Source organism: Agelaius tricolor, unplaced genomic scaffold, assembly GCF_023055355.1.
Source record: "Agelaius tricolor isolate 1412-34295 unplaced genomic scaffold, bAgeTri1.0.p SCAF_47, whole genome shotgun sequence".
Taxonomy (NCBI): domain Eukaryota; kingdom Metazoa; phylum Chordata; class Aves; order Passeriformes; family Icteridae; genus Agelaius; species Agelaius tricolor.
In genome coordinates this window covers 3,070,736-3,091,326 of record NW_027269307.1, presented here as the reverse complement: position 1 = coordinate 3,091,326, position 20,591 = coordinate 3,070,736, and the positions used below count along the sequence as shown (strand labels likewise).

General features: G+C 39.6%; 1 protein-coding gene across 4 annotated transcripts in view; it reads left to right on the top strand.

The window, feature by feature from the left end:
* SLC7A11 (solute carrier family 7 member 11) overlaps nt 1–20,591 on the top strand; it is a 69,139-nt gene that overhangs the window by 32,497 nt on the left and 16,051 nt on the right. The gene's annotated exons all lie outside the window — the stretch shown is intronic.

Below are 20,591 nucleotides of genomic sequence, written 5' to 3'. Positions count from 1 at the left end.
GCCTTTGTTATCATTTTTTGTTATTCTATTCTTAGCTAGCCTTCTGATGAAATCCTTTCTTCTATTCTTTTAGTATAGTTTTGATGTAGTATATATCATAAAATAATAAATCAAGCTTCTGAAACATGGAGTCAGATCCTCATCTCTTCCCTCATCTTCAGACCCCTGTGAACATGGTCACACCCACCATGTACTCTCAAGAAACAGGCTGAGTTTTTTCAATCAAGACCCTGAAAGCAGCTCATGCCTGAAGAGCACTTCCCTCTTCCCTCTTAGGCTGAGCAGTGCAGGATCAGTGCTATAGTTCATCAAGAATTTTGGCAGCCTCCAGATGAGAAGATTAACGCAGAAGTGTTTTCACATCACAGCAACACTTTCAGAGCCCTGTCAAAGTCAGAGCCAGGTTATGTCAGATGCTGGCCAAAGTGAATCCCACTTTAAGAAAATTGTTCTCTATCCTCACTATGAGTAGATGATTGGCCTGAATGCTTCAAGTTGTGAAGATTAGGCTTGTGTTGGAAGAGAGAGAAAATATTGTTTCACTTTAAGGGGAGGGAAACTTAGACTCAAATTCCTTACTGACTTCAAGGCTGTCTGTCATCAAGTGGGCAACTTGAGAGAGATGTTAATTTATGGCTCTTGTTTTACTAAATAATTTTATTTCTTTGGCAGTGTAGGTTTTTGTTGGTGTTGTTGAACTTAGGAAATATTTTTCATTTAGTGGACAAAAATAATAGAATTTCAGAGGATGTGGATTCTGAAAACATTTTACACCATAGATTACTTTGCAGTTGCAGTTAAGTACAGCTGCTATTTGGCATAATCCTTTCTTTTTTTGTCTCTCTATCTCTTCTTTTTTTTTTTTTCCATTTCTCTCCTTCACCCCCACCCCCCCTCCCCTCACTGAACCATTTCATTTGCAAATATTTCATTTTTGTTTGTAAAATAACTTTGGTCCAGCCCAGGCAATCTATCATTGTTTAAAAAAATTACACAGTGCAAAGAACGTCTTATTGAGATGTATAGTGTTTATAAGTATGGTCTCAGATTGATAAATCATGTCTTGTGCTGTTGAAAAACCAAGAAATGAATTGCTTTGCTATGACCTTGGGGTCTGAGATCAGTCAGTTTGTCTATTAGATTTTTCCATGTTCTTCTCACTTCATTTATTCCTTCTTTTCTAAAACACCAAGGAACAGTAGCTGTATAGCAAGCCACCAGAGCTTGATATCATCAGACATTTTATAAAATCAGGATATCAAAATGTTTGATAAAATCTATTTTTATACTGTTTTTAAATAATGTGAATGTCATGTCTAGCTAATGTGTGCTGCCCATTCATTCTAATTATAGAGTCAACTTCGCATCTATGAGGACTGAGTGAGAGAAATAAAATATTAGGGGTGTTTTCTTCAATCTGTCTGAGAATTATAGAGATGCAGATGGATGGGAGGGGAATGGTGGCTGAGATGTTACAACTCTTCCAGCTCTCCTGTTATTTGTGGCAGCCTGATTTTTGGCACTTCTCATTAAAATGCAGCCCCCTGCCAAAGTCAGTCAGAAACTTGAATTGCACTGTTGCTCATTGTCAATCTAGCCACTGATTAGGGATCAGATTCCCAGAAAGCAAAAGAGTAAAAAATCTTTTCAGTGTTAATTGAGAGGATGCAAACCTTTGATATTTCTGCCTCTCTGCTTCTTACATTTTTTTTGCTTGTTATTTTATAATTTAATGACAAGATTTACTCTGAAGAGGAATATTAATATCGGTACTCTTAGACACTTAAAAGGTTTATCTGCTTGGACTTTGAAATCTTTCTTGTATCATTATATTCTGCTTATTCCTGAGAGATACATTTGATTCCAATTCATTTTCTTCATGTTAAGCTACAGTGCCAAATATTCAGTGCAGAAGTTATAGGATTACATTGTGATATTTGACCTGAAGATAACGAAAAGAGACAAATGCTAATCTTTCCAGTATTTTGTAAAGCCCATTTGCTCATGTGAATCCATCAGATTACCTTAAAGGGAAAACCAGGTCAGTTAAGTAAGCATTTGCATTTTTTCCTCTATATATTATTCGTGTCTTGGTAGATTTTTTGCACTTGAATACTTATTCTTCATCGTAGAATGAGGATGTTCTAATTAGCCTCCCCCCAGCTATTTTTATGTCTCTTTAACAGAAGTTTTATACTTTCTAAATTTGACTGTGTTGAACAGCATTGCAGTCTGCTTAAATTCTTTCAGTTATCTGGGAGGCATCTCAGATGAGGTGTCCAAACCTGGTGAATTCAACAACAATTTCAACCATTTTTTTTTTGCCCTCTGTAAGTGATAAAATAGTGTTTTCAGATCTAGAAAATCCTTTAATGGGGAGCTGAATCTGCCAAATAAAGAAAACAAATTAATTTACTACTCAAATCTACTTTCAGGAAACCAAGCATGGGTTTTGCTATTTGTAAAATGTATGAAAAACATTTAATTAATAATGTAATTCAGTAGTATTTGTGTGTGTTTGAGAGGGACAAATAGACAATTACTAGCTCTCAGGGGAGTTGACTCACCAGCTGTTCTTAATGCAGTGATCTTTCCTTTACTTTTGCTTTTTCACTAATTTTATTAGCTCCCTACTATGACTCACATCTTCAGCTCATTAATTATTGTTTCTTTTAGAAATTACTAATAATTCATTTCTGAAACTAAGTATTTCAGTCTTGAATGCATGATTTCTGACATCTCAGTATGGGAACAAACTTTTCTCCCTTCATAAATTTATTTTATTCTTTTTAGTTGGAGGATGGTGCTCTTGCTGGAAGTTGGAAATTCTCTTATGAGTGGGACTCAACTATCCTGAGTTGCTTTGCCTTTTATTTATATTCTTTCTTCACTCTTAGTTTGGGAGATTTTAGACCAGGCTTCTCAGGGCCCCCTCCAACCTGGCCTTTAATACTCCTGAGTTCTGGCTCCAACCTTTCCTTTCTTCTCTCTTGCACTAGTTTGAAAGCAAATCAGTAAGAGACTCCACGTCAGATCTACAATTTAATAGGAAAATTAAAATAAATGCAAAAAAAAAATGGCTTAACTTGACAGAGTGAGGATACAACCTGACACCCTGTGGGTGAGGGTGTTGGTAGCAGTCCCATTAAATGGTGGCTGCAGTCCTCCTGCAGTGACAGGTGTGGCTTTGTTGAAGCAGTGATCCTATAGAAAGGCCTGGTCCTCCTTGGAATGTCAAGTGGTGGTTCTGTAGTACTCATCCTGTGGGAATCCAATAGATAAGGCTGCTTGTGGAGCTCCAATTCTCAGATTATATCCAGTTAGGAATGCTTGGCTCCTCCCCCTGGGCAGAGCATCTCCCAATGGGATGGTGTAATTTTAAGAGTCATGCAGTGAGACTTTGATGGCCCATTAACAGAAGATATCCCCTGGAGTTATCAGGGATGAGTCATAGAAGAGATAAAGAACGCTGCCCCACCTGGTTTTAACAGGTGGTCATAGAATACAAACTTTTGGTTACATCTTACATTGTAACCTAAGACTACTCTCCATCCCACCCTCGGGAGATGTGCCATAAATGCCCTAATCTTGACAATCTGTTGGTTCTGCTGACAAAATATGATTGAGTTTCATGTAATACATACAAATGATTCAAGGATTGCAACTTGCTTGTGAGCCCTAATTTGGCTCTGTCTGTGATAGGATTTGTAGGGGGTCACTGAATCCACAAAATATTTCCAACCAGAGTAAGAAGTAAAACTGTGATTTTAACTGTGTTACCAGCTTGAGGTAAAAATGGGGAAAGAGTCAGAATGGAATTGGATGGTAACCCAAACTAAAATCGAAATAATTGGTTTCTTTCTTTTTTTGTTAACTTCAATTACATTGGACTGGATTTTTGGATTTGATAATGTGGATTATCCTGTAGTCTTGTGGTGAAGATGTTTCTTTGGCCCTGTAATTTTTGAGACTTTCAACATAGTAGCTACCATATACAACTAACTGAGGATGCAGATTCGGTCCTTCTGTTCTTGTTTTCCTTATTCTTGGCTGTTGAATGCAAATTCCTCCTGCCTCACCTGAGTGTCCCCTGCCCCATGGGTGCATGAGGTCCTACTTCACAGCAGCGCTGTGTCACAAGAGAGAGGGAATGGAGAGCACAGTGTGCTGTGCAGCCTGAGTCTGGAGGGATCCAGATGTATGCAGAAAACACTGCACATCCCCTGCTTTGTCTTTGACAGATGCACCTTGTGTCTGAGCAGTGCTCTGAACTCACCAGAGCAAGATATGCGGGCAGCAGAGGGTCTGGGAAGATGACTCACTGCATGGATTCACCTGGATGATCACAGGGAGCAAAGGCTCCAGCAGCAGGGATAACAAAAGGGCTGCAGATTTCATTGGGCACTGTTCCTCTTCCTTTCCTCTGAGACAGGCAGAAGCAACCACTGTGTGTGCCTGCTGCTTTCCAGAGGCTGCATGTTTTCCTAAGGCATTTAGTTAGAGATGCTGTTACAGTCTATGATGTTCAGGGATGTGTATGTGACACATATCCAATACATATTATCAGATATTTTTATTTATTTTTCCTTTTCCCATGTGCGGTTACTTGCTTTTTTCCCCCTACCCCATTTTTTTGGGTGCTTATGTCACTGTTGAGTCCTGTGGTGAAATTCTACACCATGGGAGAGATTACCTCGGGTGCTGTATCTTTGTCATTGGCAGCTGCTTTCTAAACCACAGTTTAGCATTTGAATTGGTTCAGCTGTCTTCAGGTCTTTTTAACTCCTACTTCCACTCTTCCACTTTATTATCTTTCTGTTTTGTGTAAAAAAAAAAAAAAAGAAAAAAAGAAAAAAAAAAGAAAAGTGATGTTCTGTTTAGAAATTGACTGCAGTGAAGACCTACGTGTGGCAGGCTTTAAACTGATATGCCAGTCAATATGAGTAAATTAGAAAAGAGAGTGATCTAATCTATAGTGTCTGTAAAGATTTCAAAGATGTACCTTGATCATTAATTAAGACAATAGGATCTCTTATAAAACTGCAGTTGAGAAGACTAATAATTCACTATTGAATGAAGCAAGGCAAGGTCACTTGTATAATTGCCTGTTCTAACATTTATATTCCTTGTATAAAATACTCCTACTCACATAAAAGTCATGCTGAAGGCTGTGGAAATATTCAGGATGAGGCAATGCAGTTTTCATACCTAAAGTTTTGTGCACACTAAAGAAACACAGTAGCTGTCTTTTTCTATGTATTTTTTTGATTTTAATCGACTGAATTATTATTTCATACAGAGTTAACTTATAGCACACACCTGGCATGGGTGTTGGAGAAGAGTGAGTGGGAAAATGGCAGAATAAAAATGAGTGCTATAGATGCATGGTTAGATACAGTATTGCTGTGCTGGGTTTTATCTGTGAATATGTGAGTTGAAATTAATAGTGCTACCTCTGCTCTTTTCCCCCTCGTTGGCTGGTATAGAATCTGATTCTAACTTCTTTTATGTCTCAAAAATGTAATAAGGATACTGCCAAGACATTAGTCAGAAATCAGGAAGGTAGTCTGTGACCATGTTCACAGGGGTCTCAGGTTGAGGGAAGAGATGAGGATCAGACTCCATGTTTCAGAAGGCTTGATTTATTATTTTATTATACATATTATATTAAAACTATACCAAAAGAATAGAAGAAAGGATTTCATCAGAAGGCTAGCTAAGAATAGAATAAGAAGGGCTTATTGATAACAAAGGCTTGTGTCTCAGACAGAGAGTCTGAGCCAGCTGACTGTGACTGGCCATTAATTACAAACATCTAAGATGGGCCAATCACAGATCCACCTGTTGCATTCCACAGCAGCAGATAATCAATGTTTACATTTTGTTCCTGAGGCCTCTCAGCTTCTCAGGAGGAAAAATCCTGAGGAACTGATTTTTCATAAAAGATGTCTGTGACACAGTAGTCAGCTACCTGAAAAATCAAATCTATGCAGCAAACATAGGTGGAGGATGGAAGGAAAAAGATAAATTGCAAGGGCAGAGAGTGTAATACCATACTGCTGTATCCCAGGACACAGGGGCAGTAGTGGTTCTGTTCTGTGTGTACTGTTGGGAGGGAGGATGGTAAAGCAGGGTGGGAATGCATGCTGCCTGAGGGATTGTCCTCCTCCTCTAAGGCAGATCTACATTAAGGCAATACCTCAGAAGCCATTGCTTTGATATGTTTGTTTCTGTTTATGTAGACTCTGTGGCTTAAGATAAAAGAACAAACTTGAAATGAAAATGACTGGATTAATTCCTTCACAATCCTGGAGATGACTGATACTTTTTGAAGATTATTTGTTAGAACTATTTGATAGTTCTAAAAATGCACCATTGGGGCAGGATCCTGGGAGGGTGGGAGAGGTTCCTGCAAAGCCACCAGAAGAATGGACATGTGAATGCCTGGGCTGCTGTGATGCCTGTCCTTATCTCTTTTTTTTTTATCCAGGGCCAGTGGAGAAAGGGGGTCTGGACTAATCTCTTCTGAGGGGATGATGATTGAGCAGACTGGTCAAGGGGAAAGTGTCCCTGTCCATGGCAGAGGGTGGAACTAGATGGTGTTTAAGGTCCCTTTCAACCAAACTTATTGCATGATTTCAATATTTTGATTTTTACAACTGACTGTTTTCCTTAGTTCATAGGTGACAATGGAAGGTATGGGTGAGGTTCTGCTTGCAGTGTACACAAAAGGGGCAAACATCTACATGGAGGTGCACACTTAGGATACAAGCCCTCAAACAGGCTTTCCTCTGCCAAGCCTGTGGCACCTCTTCTGAGGAAGCAAAGTCCAGGGAGCTCAGGTGGAGCTCCCTGCCCTCCCTCCTGCTCCGGAGTGGAGAAGGTGTGTCCTGGGTGCCAAGACTGTGGCTTGGCTGCTGCAGAGGGTCCTGCAGCCACTCTGTTTCATGGAGCTTTGGTGTCTCCAAGGTGTGAGGATGTGACAAGCCTGTGTGCTGGCCCTGTCTGTCCCCACAGTGGCTGTCTGTCCCCACAGTGGCTATTCAGTGTGTGGTGTACGGTGTTGCGCCCCTGCACAACATATTGCTCCTTTCTAGCCCTCGTGGCTCATTTTGTTTGCCAATGTGATAACCTGCTGAGTGTAAGGTTTGTTTTTTTTTCCTGTTGCTGGTTTTACTTTTTTGTTTTTTTAAAACCACTTCTGTTTGTTTATGTGAATCATGGTTACCATGAATCAGCTCTCCTAAGGAAGTAAAACAAATATTTATTCACAGTCTCTCTGGGAAGCTGGAAAAATCGTAATCTACTTTACCAGCAGGGTAATGTAACACAAAACATTGTAACCTTCGAAGTTTCCGTTGCCCTGGATTTTCCTTCATTTTTACTAGCTGAAACACATGCAAAACTGTTCTAACATCTATTTCTGTTTCACTGAGGGACATAGCAGTACCTGTAGAGAAGGGTGACAGTTTCCTCTTCATGGGGAACCTGGGTTGCTCAGCAAAATATTCATGATGGGAATAAAAATCCCTTGCAAGACTGATGCTCTGCTGCAGAACAGAGTGTATTTTACTGGAGAGATGATGGGTTTCTCAGGGCTGAGCAGCTCTTCTCTTGGCCACAGCAAAGGTTCCATTAGACATTTTCATTCTCTTTTGATGGTTCATAAGCAGGGGGCCTGGCTGAAATTACTGTAGAATGGGCAAGAGTGTATTAGGGGTAGATAGAAAAATGAGTAAATTCACTAGGGTGACAAGTACAACTGAGGTGGTTCAGGGCAGTCACTGAAGCTGCACCTCACATCTCCTATCCTGGGTCCTAGGGGTGTTGCACTTCGTGAAAGCAAGTGTGTTTTATAGAATTTCTAGTGTGGGTGCTGCTCTGTGTTGTAGGTAAACCTCTCCCAGATTTTCTCCTTCCCACTTTAAACTGGAACCTGGCTTTGTCTGATGTTTGAGCTCTTATTTGTGTGTACCAACGGCATTAGCTCTTGTGGAGGTGACTCAGAGCACTCACCCTAATGTTTTGGTCTGAGATTTAAATCTGCATTTCAAATGGCCCTGAAATCTTGCTGTAAGCCCCAGCCAAAACCCTTAAATTCCTTATGAAATTACAGATCAGCCTTTTCTCATGGGTACTGTCAGTGCTGGTTTACAGCCTGGGTATAGAAAAAGAGGTCTCACAGCCTTTTATCCTGGTATTTGTGTAAGCAAGTGACCCCCACTACCTATGGTTATTTATATAGGGCAGCAACAGCTACTTTAATTCATAGTGCAATGTTGTCATCTGTATGTGGTACATCCTCTCCTGGAGCCAGAAGGGGATGACCCTCTTCTGCCACTTTTTATTTCATTTTCTCTTTAATGCTGAGCCTCAAAAATGAGAAAGAGCAGAGTGCTAGGGCAGTGTTAGGTAATCAGGGTGTTATACCAGCACATGTAGCAGCATCTTGCTTGCCATTAACAGTAAATCTTTTACTGGAGTATACCAGTAGGCTGATGCTGGCTAGCACCATCTGACAGAGATGGTGAGATGACTGTCAGAGAAAGTAAGACAGCATTTTTTACTGGGATAAGATACAAAATCGGAGAATAAAATACAAACACAGCAATGGGCAACAAAAATTGCAAGGGCCATATGATCTTTATTGTAGTCATGCACATCAGATTGGAGTTTTATAATGCACAAAGAGTCATTAACACATGCCATGCCACCATGAGTAGTTGGCATGGTCACAATTCCAATAGCAATGGTATTACACACACAAGAAAAGGAATATGTTCCACTTACTTCAGCCAGCACAATGACTTACTCTGACACAGTCTTTTTGTATGAGACATTAAATGGGGTTCTCTTATCTGATTGTTCATCTTTAATAGGTAGTGAGATTGCTGGCTTGTATTTAAGATATGTAATAGTCATATAAAAATGAGACAATTTGGCTTTGTATATCTTTCCCATAGATAAGTACATAATTTCCTGTGTTACAGCAGAATTTCCGTCGGGGAGAATTGATCTTTACCTAGTGAATGCTAAGATTGCTATTCCCCTGCACACTCCTTCACAGCATCGTGGCTGTTTTCTGTGAGTGCCTTTGGGTTTGCAGATGTTCTGGGAGCAGGTTCTGGTCACTTACATATTGATATTTGGCTGTGAATATCTTGGAATTTTAAACACAAAGTGACAGTGATATTTTATTTATGGAATGACTATTGTTAACTAAGTGACCATTAGGGTTTTTAGTCATTTAAATTACAGTACAGCCTATATCCATGAAATGTAAACGAAGAGGATTTATATCAGATTATTAATGCTCCAGGGGTGCTGTGAAGTGAATAATCTGAATTTCACAAGTAGCAGTGCTGTGGTTTATTATGTCAATCCTCATTCACTTGTAGCACTTGCTGTTGAACAAGTGCTGTTATTTCCATCTTCACCCTGACGTTATGTTTTGTTTATTGTCAAAAAGTGGACTATATAATAACAGTATTTAATTTTTTGAATTATGATGGAATGGAAAATCCCTTAGAAGAGCAGTTTTGATACCATCATTTGGAAAGGTCTAAGAGCAATTTAGAGACCTCCTCCAGAGATAATGAGAATGGATAATGAATAGGAGCACTCTGATATGGCAAGGGGTTTAACTTCTGTGTGGGGGTGTTTTGAAGGAAAGAACATTTACATTCATCTAGCACTGTAAAGGAATAACAGGCACTTCTAGTTTATCATATTTGTTTATTACAGGAAAAAAACAGTTGCTAAGCAAAACCAGGAATGTAGAAGACCATGAAATTAATTTTCCTTGGACAAAACTCCCATTAGAGGATAAGCTGCTTGTGAGTCTAAGGAAGAAATATTTCAATGGATGTGTAAAAAAGCAGCAATGCTTTAAGATTCTTGCTTGGTGATTGTAAAAGTCATGAGGAGAGGCTTTTTCTTAGTTGCAGACTATCCCAGACATGAACAGATCCAAGCTTTAGGCCACCTCAGCTTGGTGTTAAGTGTTGACAGAGTCGCTGTGCTGTACTGGAATGACCCTGGAGTACAGTGAATTACATATTTTCTCTGCTTTTAAGAATATAATATTGCCCACAGAGGCCCAAAAGCTGCCATTTGCTTTGGTTACTGAAAAAATGTCTTGCAAGCACTATTGCTAAACTAACACATACATTTGTCTCTGTTCCCCAGAGCTGGTGTTTTTTAATGGGGTTCTGCAAGAAAAGTGAAGACAGAATTTTTATCAGGATCTGTTGCAATGTATAGAAAAAGGGGTAATGATTTTAAACCAAAGGAGAATAAGTTTAGATTAGCTAGGTGGAAGAAGGGGTTTACAATTGTAAAGCAGTGGAATGGGTTGCCTGGGGCAGTGGTGGATGCCCCATCCTGGGAACATTCAGGGCCAGACTGGGTGGGGTTCTGAGCTGTCTGATCCAGTGGAAGGTGTCTGTGCTCTTCCCAGGGAAGTAGGACTATATAACATTTAATGGTCCCTTTCAACCCAAATACTTCTATGATTATCTAGGTTTACTTTCAAATGCAGAAGTCAGGGAGGCTGGTGCTGGATAGGCTGCTATGGAGTGCCAGAATGTCGGGATTTTTGATGGCCAGTACATGGTCCTTTTAAGCTGATGTTATGGGTCAGGATAAGAGATAATGTGGTAAATTCTGTATGAACCCTCATTATCACTTTCATTTTAAGATTTTAACATGGAAGAGTAGGGCATTTTTGCAGAGGGTCCACTGAACAATGTGCAATTGCAAAGGTGAGTCAGCCTTAAAATCCTGAGTCTCATTGATTATACTGTCCAAGATAATTGAAATAGGCTACTAAATCTGGCTTTTCATGTCACTATCAACTGCAGGGAACTTGATTTGCAGCAGAGTTTCAGGGTTAACTCTCTAAGGTTATGCTTAAGGTTATGTTTAAGATTTCTCAGTTTGAACACAGAAAAAGGAAACCTCAGCCTTACTGGCCATGTTGAAAATTGTGCATATTTTGATTCATGATATCACTTCATCAAAAAAGACAAGGATAAGCTTTTCTCCTATGCCTGTGATTGTAGTTTCAGCATTATGAAGTTTTAGTGAGAGAGGATTTCAGCTTACTGTTTCCCTACTCAAAGCACAGAAGGTAATAAAATAGAAAAAGTTGATATTCCCATTTGAACTCCATTCAAGTGCTTCCAGTTACTGTGTGTTGCAAAGGCATATTCAAGCTCACATTTGAAGTTTTCTGGATTTCTGTTCTGTCAGAACTCTACAGAGTTATTTCAGTGGCTGTATAGGCTGTCCCACATCAGTAGGTGCTCTGCTGGGCTGTCCTTTAACAAGACCAGAATTTCCCTGCTTTCTGCAGAGAAAACAATTTATCTGCCAGATAGCCACCTTCATGGCGGTGCAGTATTGTCAAGACATCTCCTTTTAATTTCATTTACACCTTTTTGTATCTTTAAAAATGCTAATGCTTTAAAGCACCTGCATTTACCCTTTTTCTTGTTTTGAATTTCTTCAGAAGAAGAGCCTGTCTTGGTAAATGATATTTCAGTTTCCATGGTGCTCCTTATTACAAATAGCTGCTCTTTTCATCACCAAATGGTGCAATTTTCATTCATGCTGAAATATCAATGGTAACATACAGCAGCAAATTGTTCCTTTATGATCCTTGGCATTGTGGAAACTCTTCTGCTCAAAATTAAATGTCAAGGAATTTAGCAAGTATGAAAAATCTGGCTCCTTTTATGCACATACCCACAGAGATGTGTGCTCTTCCCTCTATGCTCTGTGCATCTAAGCATTTACCTTCCTTTATTCCTGTAAGGAGTCATTAATATGCTACCAGTGATGCTTCCCCAAAAGTCCAGCTTTTAGAGGGGTTAAAGGGATAGCATTGCTTCCTGTACCTTCCACTGGAACTGAGTGAGGAGTTTGGTATTCAGGCTGCTTGTTGCCAGCTTGTGAGTGTGAGAAGATCATTTTGGGAATGATAGCAGCCTTGCCTGCTCCCTTGCATTCCTCAAAATGTTGCTCTGTCATTTGCCCTGACCCAAATTACAAACCTGTATCGTTGGTGTAGGCAATAGAAATACTCACAGATCGAGGCAGGGCTCTGCTTCCACCCCAGCCCCGCTCCCTGCAAACACTGAGGTACTTGTGGCAGTGTGGGGAGGGTACTGTGGCAGGCAGCACTGTTTGTAGTGGGATTCCTTTCACAGCCACTGTGATCTCTTTCCCTGGACATGATATTGTTATGCAGGAGATGATGGGTTAGATTTCTCAGCTACGGTGGCCTGATAGGCACACTTCCCAGATCAGGTTCCCTTGTTTATAATTCTAAATATCCCTCACTCCCCCACTGCCAACTGCTGCCAGTGGTCCATCTTTCCTAAGAAAAGTGATCCTGTGTGGAGAAAGTAGACACTGTTCATAAATCAGGTGCTCAGGGAATTAATAATTTCAAATTCCCAGGAGAGCCCACTGTGTCACAGACATCTTTTATGAAAAATCCTTTCCTTAGGATTTTTCCTCCTGAGAAGCTGAGAGGCCTCAGGAACAAAATGTAAACATTGATTATCTGCTGCTGTGGAATGCAACAGGTGGATCTGTGATTGGCCCATCTTGGATGTTTGTAATTAATGGCCAGTCACAGTCAGCTGGCTCAGACTCTCTGTCTGAGACACAAGCCTTTGTTATCAATAAGCCCTTCTTATTCTATTTTTAGCTAGCCTTCTGAGGAAATCCTTTCTTCTATTCTTTTGGTATAGTTTTGATGTAATATATATCATAAAATAATAAATCAAGCCTTCTGAAACATGGAGTCAGATCCTCATCTCTTCCCTCAACCTGAGACCCCTGTGAACACCATCACACCGCTGTAATAAATTGAACTACTTATGATACACAATCACTTCACTTCTTCCCTTTTGCATTTATTTAAGTCTGGCAATGAGATATGTGATGATATGGAGTAGTAAGAGGAAGTTAGACCCACTAGACCCACTAAATAAAGCAGCTTGGAGGAAGTGCTTTGGACTGTGCCTCTGCCCCTTCCCCCTTCATTTCCATGTAGGAGCTGGGTGCAAGCAGATGTTTATTTTTTACAGACCTGTGTCAGGTTTGTTGTTATGGCTTCCTTGCCTCCAAGCAAGCACCATGATTTACTAGTGCTTCTCACCATGATCTACACTACTGGCAGTACTGGGAGCACTTCCACAAATAGACCTCAGGAGAAAATAAAATGCTGAAACTTTCTTTGAGAGAGCAGAGGTGCTCCTTTCATCTTCTGGCTGGGAGAGAGCGGGGCAATAAAGGTAAAATCTGAGGTTTTGTCTCTCTGGTGGAAAAGGTCACAAACTTCCTTGAGGACATTAAGGTTCCCCACAAATGAAATTAAAGGAGGGTGATGTTAAATGATGAAGTAAGATAGAAACATAGAAGTCATTCATCAAACCCAGGAGTGGCAGTATATTTGTATTTGAATCCTCTGAATTTAGACTTTGCTGCTTTTTAAATGGAAAGCTTTTGTGAGAGTGGCAGACAACCTTTTAACTAGTTTAGGTCAAACTTAAACCTCACTTTTATTGCAATACACTAGATAAATAACTATTGTCTTCTGGCCATCTTCATTACCATTTCAGGTTCTGAAATGCAAAATGCAGATCCTTTGCTAGAGATCCTGCATTTTCCAGGCACCTGGCTGTTCTCTGGTTAAGCCTCCCAGACTCCTAACAATAAGCACACTTGAGTTCCTAGGGTAGGCCTAGTTCCCTGCAGGTATGACTGTAGTAGTAGGAAGGAAAAGCAAGCTTCTTGGGACTTTCAGGTTGTCAGGAGGGATGTAATAATGCCATTTGTAGTAACCAAATATGCCTTTTATTTTGCACTGTAACTTGGGGTCAAGTTACTTCGCAAAGTAAAAGCCACATTTGGTTATTCACATGTCTTTTGGAAACAGTTGTAAACTTAGTACAATAAGTTTGCAACATGAAGATGTTGAACACTGGCACTTGATGTACTTATGGAAATAGAGTTGACTGAGAAATCACAGGAGGTGGTTGATATTTTGTTTCAAGTCTGTATTCCATTTCTTCTTTTAAAGAAATTTTAAAAATTAGTCCCCATAGTAGCTCTGTGTGCTGCCTCTTATGCTTAATTTCTGGCTCCTAGGAACATTCACATGCCTGCTATACAAGAAAAGGCTAAGCAGAGACAGAGGGACTAATATTTAGTGCTGTAATCTCAAAAGTCTTTTGTGTATTTAGCTGTCATCTTTGACATCTGCTGTGTTGGCATAGTTTTCTTTGGGAATGCCAGTAGTGCTATGCATTCCATGCAAAATGATTCAGGATCCTGCTTGACCATGAGGAGTGTCTCTGGCTGGTAGTCCAAGTTTCAGAGTTCATTCTGCTCTTCCAAGAAAGATATTTCATAAAAGGTATTGACTTGACAAGGTGGGGCTTGATATAAATGAGCACTGTGGTCAGATATCTGGTTTGGCAACCTGAGTGTACACAAAGACATCATAGCCAACTTTAAACATCTATTAAAATAAAGCAAATCTCCTTGTAAGCATAACAACTATTCTCAGTTTCTCAAGGGCTGTGGACAGATTTGCCTCTTGAGACTTGAGTTGGGAGAGTTTGCCTGAAAGGAGATATTTTATGGAAGAGTGTTACCCTGTGCAATTAATACCTAAGTCTTAAGGCAGTATTTATGCTGATCAGTTTTTGAGGAAAACCTGTTGGAAAAAGTGCTGAAAACATCTGAGAAGTTAATAAAATTTCCTGCCTTTTGCAGCACACGGAATACACAGCATGACCCTTTAAAGTCAGTTGGTCATGGAAGACCCTATTTACAAACTGTAAGCAATTATAATCTGAACCAGTGAAGCCAAACACTGAGAAGACAATAAGTAATTAGCACAGCAGAAGCTCTTTTCTTCTCTTGCTAGGTGGTAGAAGGCAAGAAGGCTTTGAAATGCAGACTGTAGCCTGATTCTTCACTCTTTTATCCCAGTGTCATGCTGCTGTGTCTCTGAAGTAAGAGATATGGAACCAAAGCATGGAAATGAATATAGGGAGTCCTTTAAAACTTCACTCCAGCAGTAGCTTCCATGGAGCATGTGGTGGTGTAGATGAGAGTGCATATTAATGACTGGGCTTTCCTTTCTTTCATTCCTCCTCTCAAAATCAAAAAAAGATCACAGGATGACAAAGGGCAGTTATATAATTGAATATTGTCTAAGCTGCAAGCCCACAGACTGCAAGTTCCTCTGATCTGGAACATAAGGATGGAACATATTGGAAGGTAGTGAAGAGATGATTTGCTGATGGGAATCTTCAATAAACAAAATAATAGCTTGTCACTGAAGTCAGCAGTTGCTGAGACACTGGTTAGCATGTAGAAATATGTGGATCTGAGAGGTGCTGTGATGATGCCCATCCCTTCTGTCTCTCTATTCCTGGCTTTGATTCAGTCCTGGGAGGTGACCTCCTTTGAAGTTTAATATCTTCCTTTTCTCCTAGCAGATGGATGAGATTGTGGATCTTTCACCTGTTGACATGGTGAGGATGATTTGATCCCTTCAGTGTAAAGTCTTGTCTTATAGGCTGCTTTTTACATGAAAAACTTGTCAGGGATAAGTGAGTTTATATCAAAATGTGATGCTTGCTGTCCAGGATTTAGGATTGTCACAGCTCATGGAATGACCACCTGGGAATGGTGAGAGACATAGTTTGGACTCTGGAACACAGTGCTTACTAAGGCAAGCCTGTATGTCTTCTAGTCTTGCACTGAAGTCCTGGAAATATTAAATTTCTCTTGCCACTTTCTGTATTTGATTTTTTTTTTCTCAGTGTCAGGTTATTTGGATAAATTTACTTTTGTGATAAATTTGCTCTTTTTCTGCCAAGTTTTGGTGCCATGGGCAGTGCAGTGGATGATTAGATTTTTTTTTAAGAGTGCCAAAATCTGGAAAGAGTTCATTTGAAAAATTGCTTAGCAGATTGCAAATGGTGAATAAATTATTGCACAAGGGAACTTTTGAAACTCCTCTGGTGGTAAATTTTCAGCTAAGGAAATACAGAATATACAGCATCATGCTCATGAAAACTAAGTAAATCCTTGCCCATAGATCATGTGAGGGAATTAGGATTTCTTTCCTTCTTTGTTATTGTCATTCTAAATTTATATGCAAAATTATCTTCCACAATTTTCTTGCTATTGTGAAGATGTAATTTCATGTAACTTTATCAGTAATTAAGTTATTTATTTCAACCTTTTTATTTATGTTTCCTGGCTGGGTCCTGCTAGTGCAACTTTGTCCAGGACAGTTGACTATGATGAGTATTTGTAAAACCTGGCTTTGATATGGATGCAAAGAAGAGGTTTTGGTATGACCTCTAAGTGACAAAGAACGTGGCAGAAAGGTGCTTCACTGTTGTGAACTCAGCTTGGAGGGGTGTCTTTGACTGTGTGGTTGTCATTTCATAGGGAAAACAGCCCTCAGTGGACATGGCTCTTAGTGCTCTGTTTGCTGTTATAAAAGTTGCCATTAACCAGGAATATGTGCTGTACATTTCTAGGAATGTTCCTCAGCTGATTTATTGACAAGGTTTTTGTCACCCTGAGGTTCTTCCTCTGGCTTTCTCTCTTTTTCCTTTTATATTGTTTTTTTTTCCCTTTCTCTTGCTTGCTCTGCTTTCAGTTTTTTTCTTGCAAAAATATTTGTGGGAGTAGAGATGTACTAGAGCAGATTTTTAGAAGATCTATGATTCTGCAGCACTAAAGGTTAAATGCAAATCCCAGTGGTTATCCTGATTAACTGAATCAAATGCTCTAACTCTGGTGCCTTTTACAGGCTCTAGAGGAAGGAAATTTGCTTCCAAGCAATATACAGCATTGCTTGGCAACCATTTCAGCCCTGTATAGCATAGGATGGGCTATCTGTATTCCCAACCCTGAACATCTGTGTGATGGTAGGCTCCTTGGTGGCTCTTTTTCTGGGAATCACAAGGTAAATGCACTCTTTGTTCAAGTGTGATTCTTCATTACAGGTACTCTGTATATAGGGCAGAAGGGGAAGATTTAGCTTTGAATAGCAACTAGGGATGGGTAAGTCTTAAAAGGTATGAAGATTCAATTCAATTTTAGTCAACATTCAGCTACATAGAAGTTATTGTCTCTCACCCACTAATTGTCTCTCACCCACTTTTTAAAGGACTGTTTAATTATAGGGTCAACATTGTCCTGATTCAGATTTCCTCAGATTCCCTTTGATACTGATTTTCTTCAAAGATTTGGGAGAAGACATGAGTATTGCAAAAAGACTTTCCTGGCAGCAGCTTCCTCTTCTAAATAATTATTGAATTTTCTCTCTGTAGTCCAAAAATCTCAGCTAGCTGTGAGGCAGCTGTGTATTTGTTTTACATCAGAAACATGGCTTATCAGTATTGTGGGCACTCTGTGTTGTGTGTGATTCATAGAATGCAGAAGTGAAAAGGTAGAAACTGCATCAGTAGAGGCAGTTTAATGGAGACTAGAACCTAGGTATGATTTTTCTTATTTAGAAACAAGATTTGGAAGTCTGGATAATATCTAAAATATTCCAAGAAAATTGGTACAGTGATCCTCTAAGGAAAGGAGGTAGTCTTTATTGCTAATGGCATTATAGCTTTTATTCTAGCATGGAGACTGTAGTTCACAGCAGAGAATCTGATAATGGGATTCTGTTGCAAATTGGGAGCTGTCTCTTAAACTGGATGGATAGAAAAGACACAATTTAAGCTCTCACTCAGTGGTTTTGCATATGGTTCCTGACTGTCTGCCCGTGTTTTCAGGTGTTTTGAGAACCAACACGAATCTGAATGGAGGTGTCAGTGAGAAGTGAACCATACTGCATCGCTTATCCCTGAAATCTTGAAACTGGCCTTTTATTTCTCTCTGAATCTGTCACTGGAAGCAGTGGGTAATAAGCAGCACTTGGAAGGGCTGTGCAGGGATACCACAGCCCTCTGAAAGCTCACTCCTGCCAGGAGACAAAAGGTGGTGCAGCCTGAGCACTCTTTCCTCCAGGAACAGGGACTTGGGAACTTAAAAGTCACAGCATCCCTTGTGCTGCTCCAGGCACTGGGTTATGATTTGCAGGCTTTTTAATGAATAGTGCTTCCTGACTAGTTCTGGCTTGTTCAGGGATTTTATTCTTCTGAGTGTGTTTCTTTGTTGGTATACTATCCAAGGGCGTTAACACCTTTCAGCTTAACAAAGCAGGACTTGCAGTGCTCAGATAATGGTCACGTTTTGTGTAAAACGCCAATCACTTGTTTTTAAAATTTTAAAAGTTTAAGAGTAATAACATGATTATAAAAACAGTAATATAATTAGAGTAATAAAAATTTGGACAAGTTGGATTAGGACAATATGAGACAATAGAAACAAAGACTTATGGACATCCAGACACCTTTTTCTGGGCAAAATAATCCTGAAAAAGGACACAATTTAACAGAGGATTAACTCTTAAAAACAACAGCCTGTTGCATATTCATACATCTCATACATGATGCATAAATTCCATTCAAACAAAGGATTCTGTCTGGTCAGTGTCAAATTCTTCCTCTCAATCCTAACGGTGTCTTCAGGGCTGAGTAAGGCAGGAAGAAGTTCGTTTCTTCTGGTAAGGGAGCAATAAATTCTCTTTCTCTAAAGATTTAGATGTCCTGTGGCTGCTATCTCAGTGTGAGTCCTTTCTTTAGAAAAAAAGTATCCTACATAGCATAGTTTCTATTTTAACATTATGTTTTAACCTAAAACTATATTTAACACGCTACTTAAGAAAATTAATACAGCATCACTTTCTAAGATAACACATATAATATTCATTTTAATATTTGCGAAAAGCCAATCATAAAATATGCATTCTTCGCACATTTGGAAGCATGATTCTTTGCAGCCCCACCCCTGCCCTGCCACCTCCCCCCTGTTTTGAATTGCCATTTTGTTTTATCACAAGTTAAACTGGGATTTGAATGAGATGTGTATATAAGGTGTTTAGTAAGAGTTAGGACAAAGATAATCTATTAAGTTTAGCACTATGCTTTCAGTCATTTAAATGGTATTTGTGAAAAAAGTCCAAATTTGCTATATTTGGCTGAAAACACTCTTTCTAAGGTTGGAGTCAGGGATGATTTTTCCAAAAGCTTGGTGGTTGAAGCATTCATCCGCGATGCAGAAAATATAGATAAAATACCTGCTCTGAGAGGCTTTAAATCCATGTATCCCTACCTTGAATCAGATGCTAAGAGGATTGAATTCAATTTATACACCCAGGTCAGGTAAGAAGCTTAACCCAACTGACTGCAATATATCTAGCAACTTACAGACCCCATTTTGCCTTATATTATCTATCTGACTTACAAACCTCATTTTGGCATGAATTATCATCACACAGAGCTGCAGTTATTTCTTGTGTCCATAACTGTGGGTTTTCCAGCAATACAGCACCTGTATTCTAGGCTCTTTGCTCTAGTCCTTGCTGTCATCTTCTCCACCAACAAACACATCCTACAAGATGACTGGCTTTCCTTCTAGTTTCTTCACCTGAGATGTGTGCATGAGGTAGCTGTGGCTTAACACAGTATCATGATGCCTACTCAGATTTGGTGTTACATTACCAGCACGATCCTCTTACCCACCTGTGTGTCTGGGTTAATGGGAGCATTTGACACCATGGTTTCTGACGTGGGCAAGATGTGCAACAATGATACTGCCCTGCTTTACTTATTTATAAATACATTTATTTATTCAGTCTCAGGTTAGAGCTTGTTTTCAGCTCTATACAGCCATAATGATGTGAAGGATCTATTTGAGAAATAAAGTGAAGAAGATCCTTAAATTCTTATCTGACTATGTTTCTTTGAAAAAATATCAGAAAAGAAAGGTCTTTGTGTTGGTTTTTAAAATACCTTTTCCTTTGAGGTGATTACAATAGTCCTTGAGAAATGTGCTTGTGATCTCCTTTGGAATACCAGAATTCCTAGTTCTGTCTTTCCTTTAGCCACCTGCTGGGGTGACCTTCTTTAAATATGGCAACGCCACCATCCCTCCAAAAGCAGCCTTAATATAGAAAGATGGAAGGAACCAGCCCTGAAAGAGGAGCTCTCAGCTCTCCTCAGAGGGACTGTATATACCAGCCTTGGAACTAAAGGATTGGTTTCAGATCTGAGTTTTTTCTTGGTGTGATGTAGATATCAATAATATTAGGTGGAAAGAGACTAGCTTAACACTTGAGGCACCCGGGTTTTTCTCCTGACTCAAACATTTTCTTGCAGTGTGGCTTTGGACAGATTCACTGTGCCTCTGTTCCTCCTTTTAAAAACAGAAATAATTCCACTTTTCTGACGAGAAAGACATGCTATATAAAAGTTTGGTATTATTATTTTTTTGTTTGTTGTTGTTCCATCTTTTAGTAGGATGGCAGAGGGGTTGTGCTTTTCAGTACCATTTGTGCTGTACTAAATTTACAAATTTGTATGGTTTCCCTTTCTGTGTCATATTCTGCTCTCATGTTCCCCTGAATAGTGAGAGAGATCACTGGGATG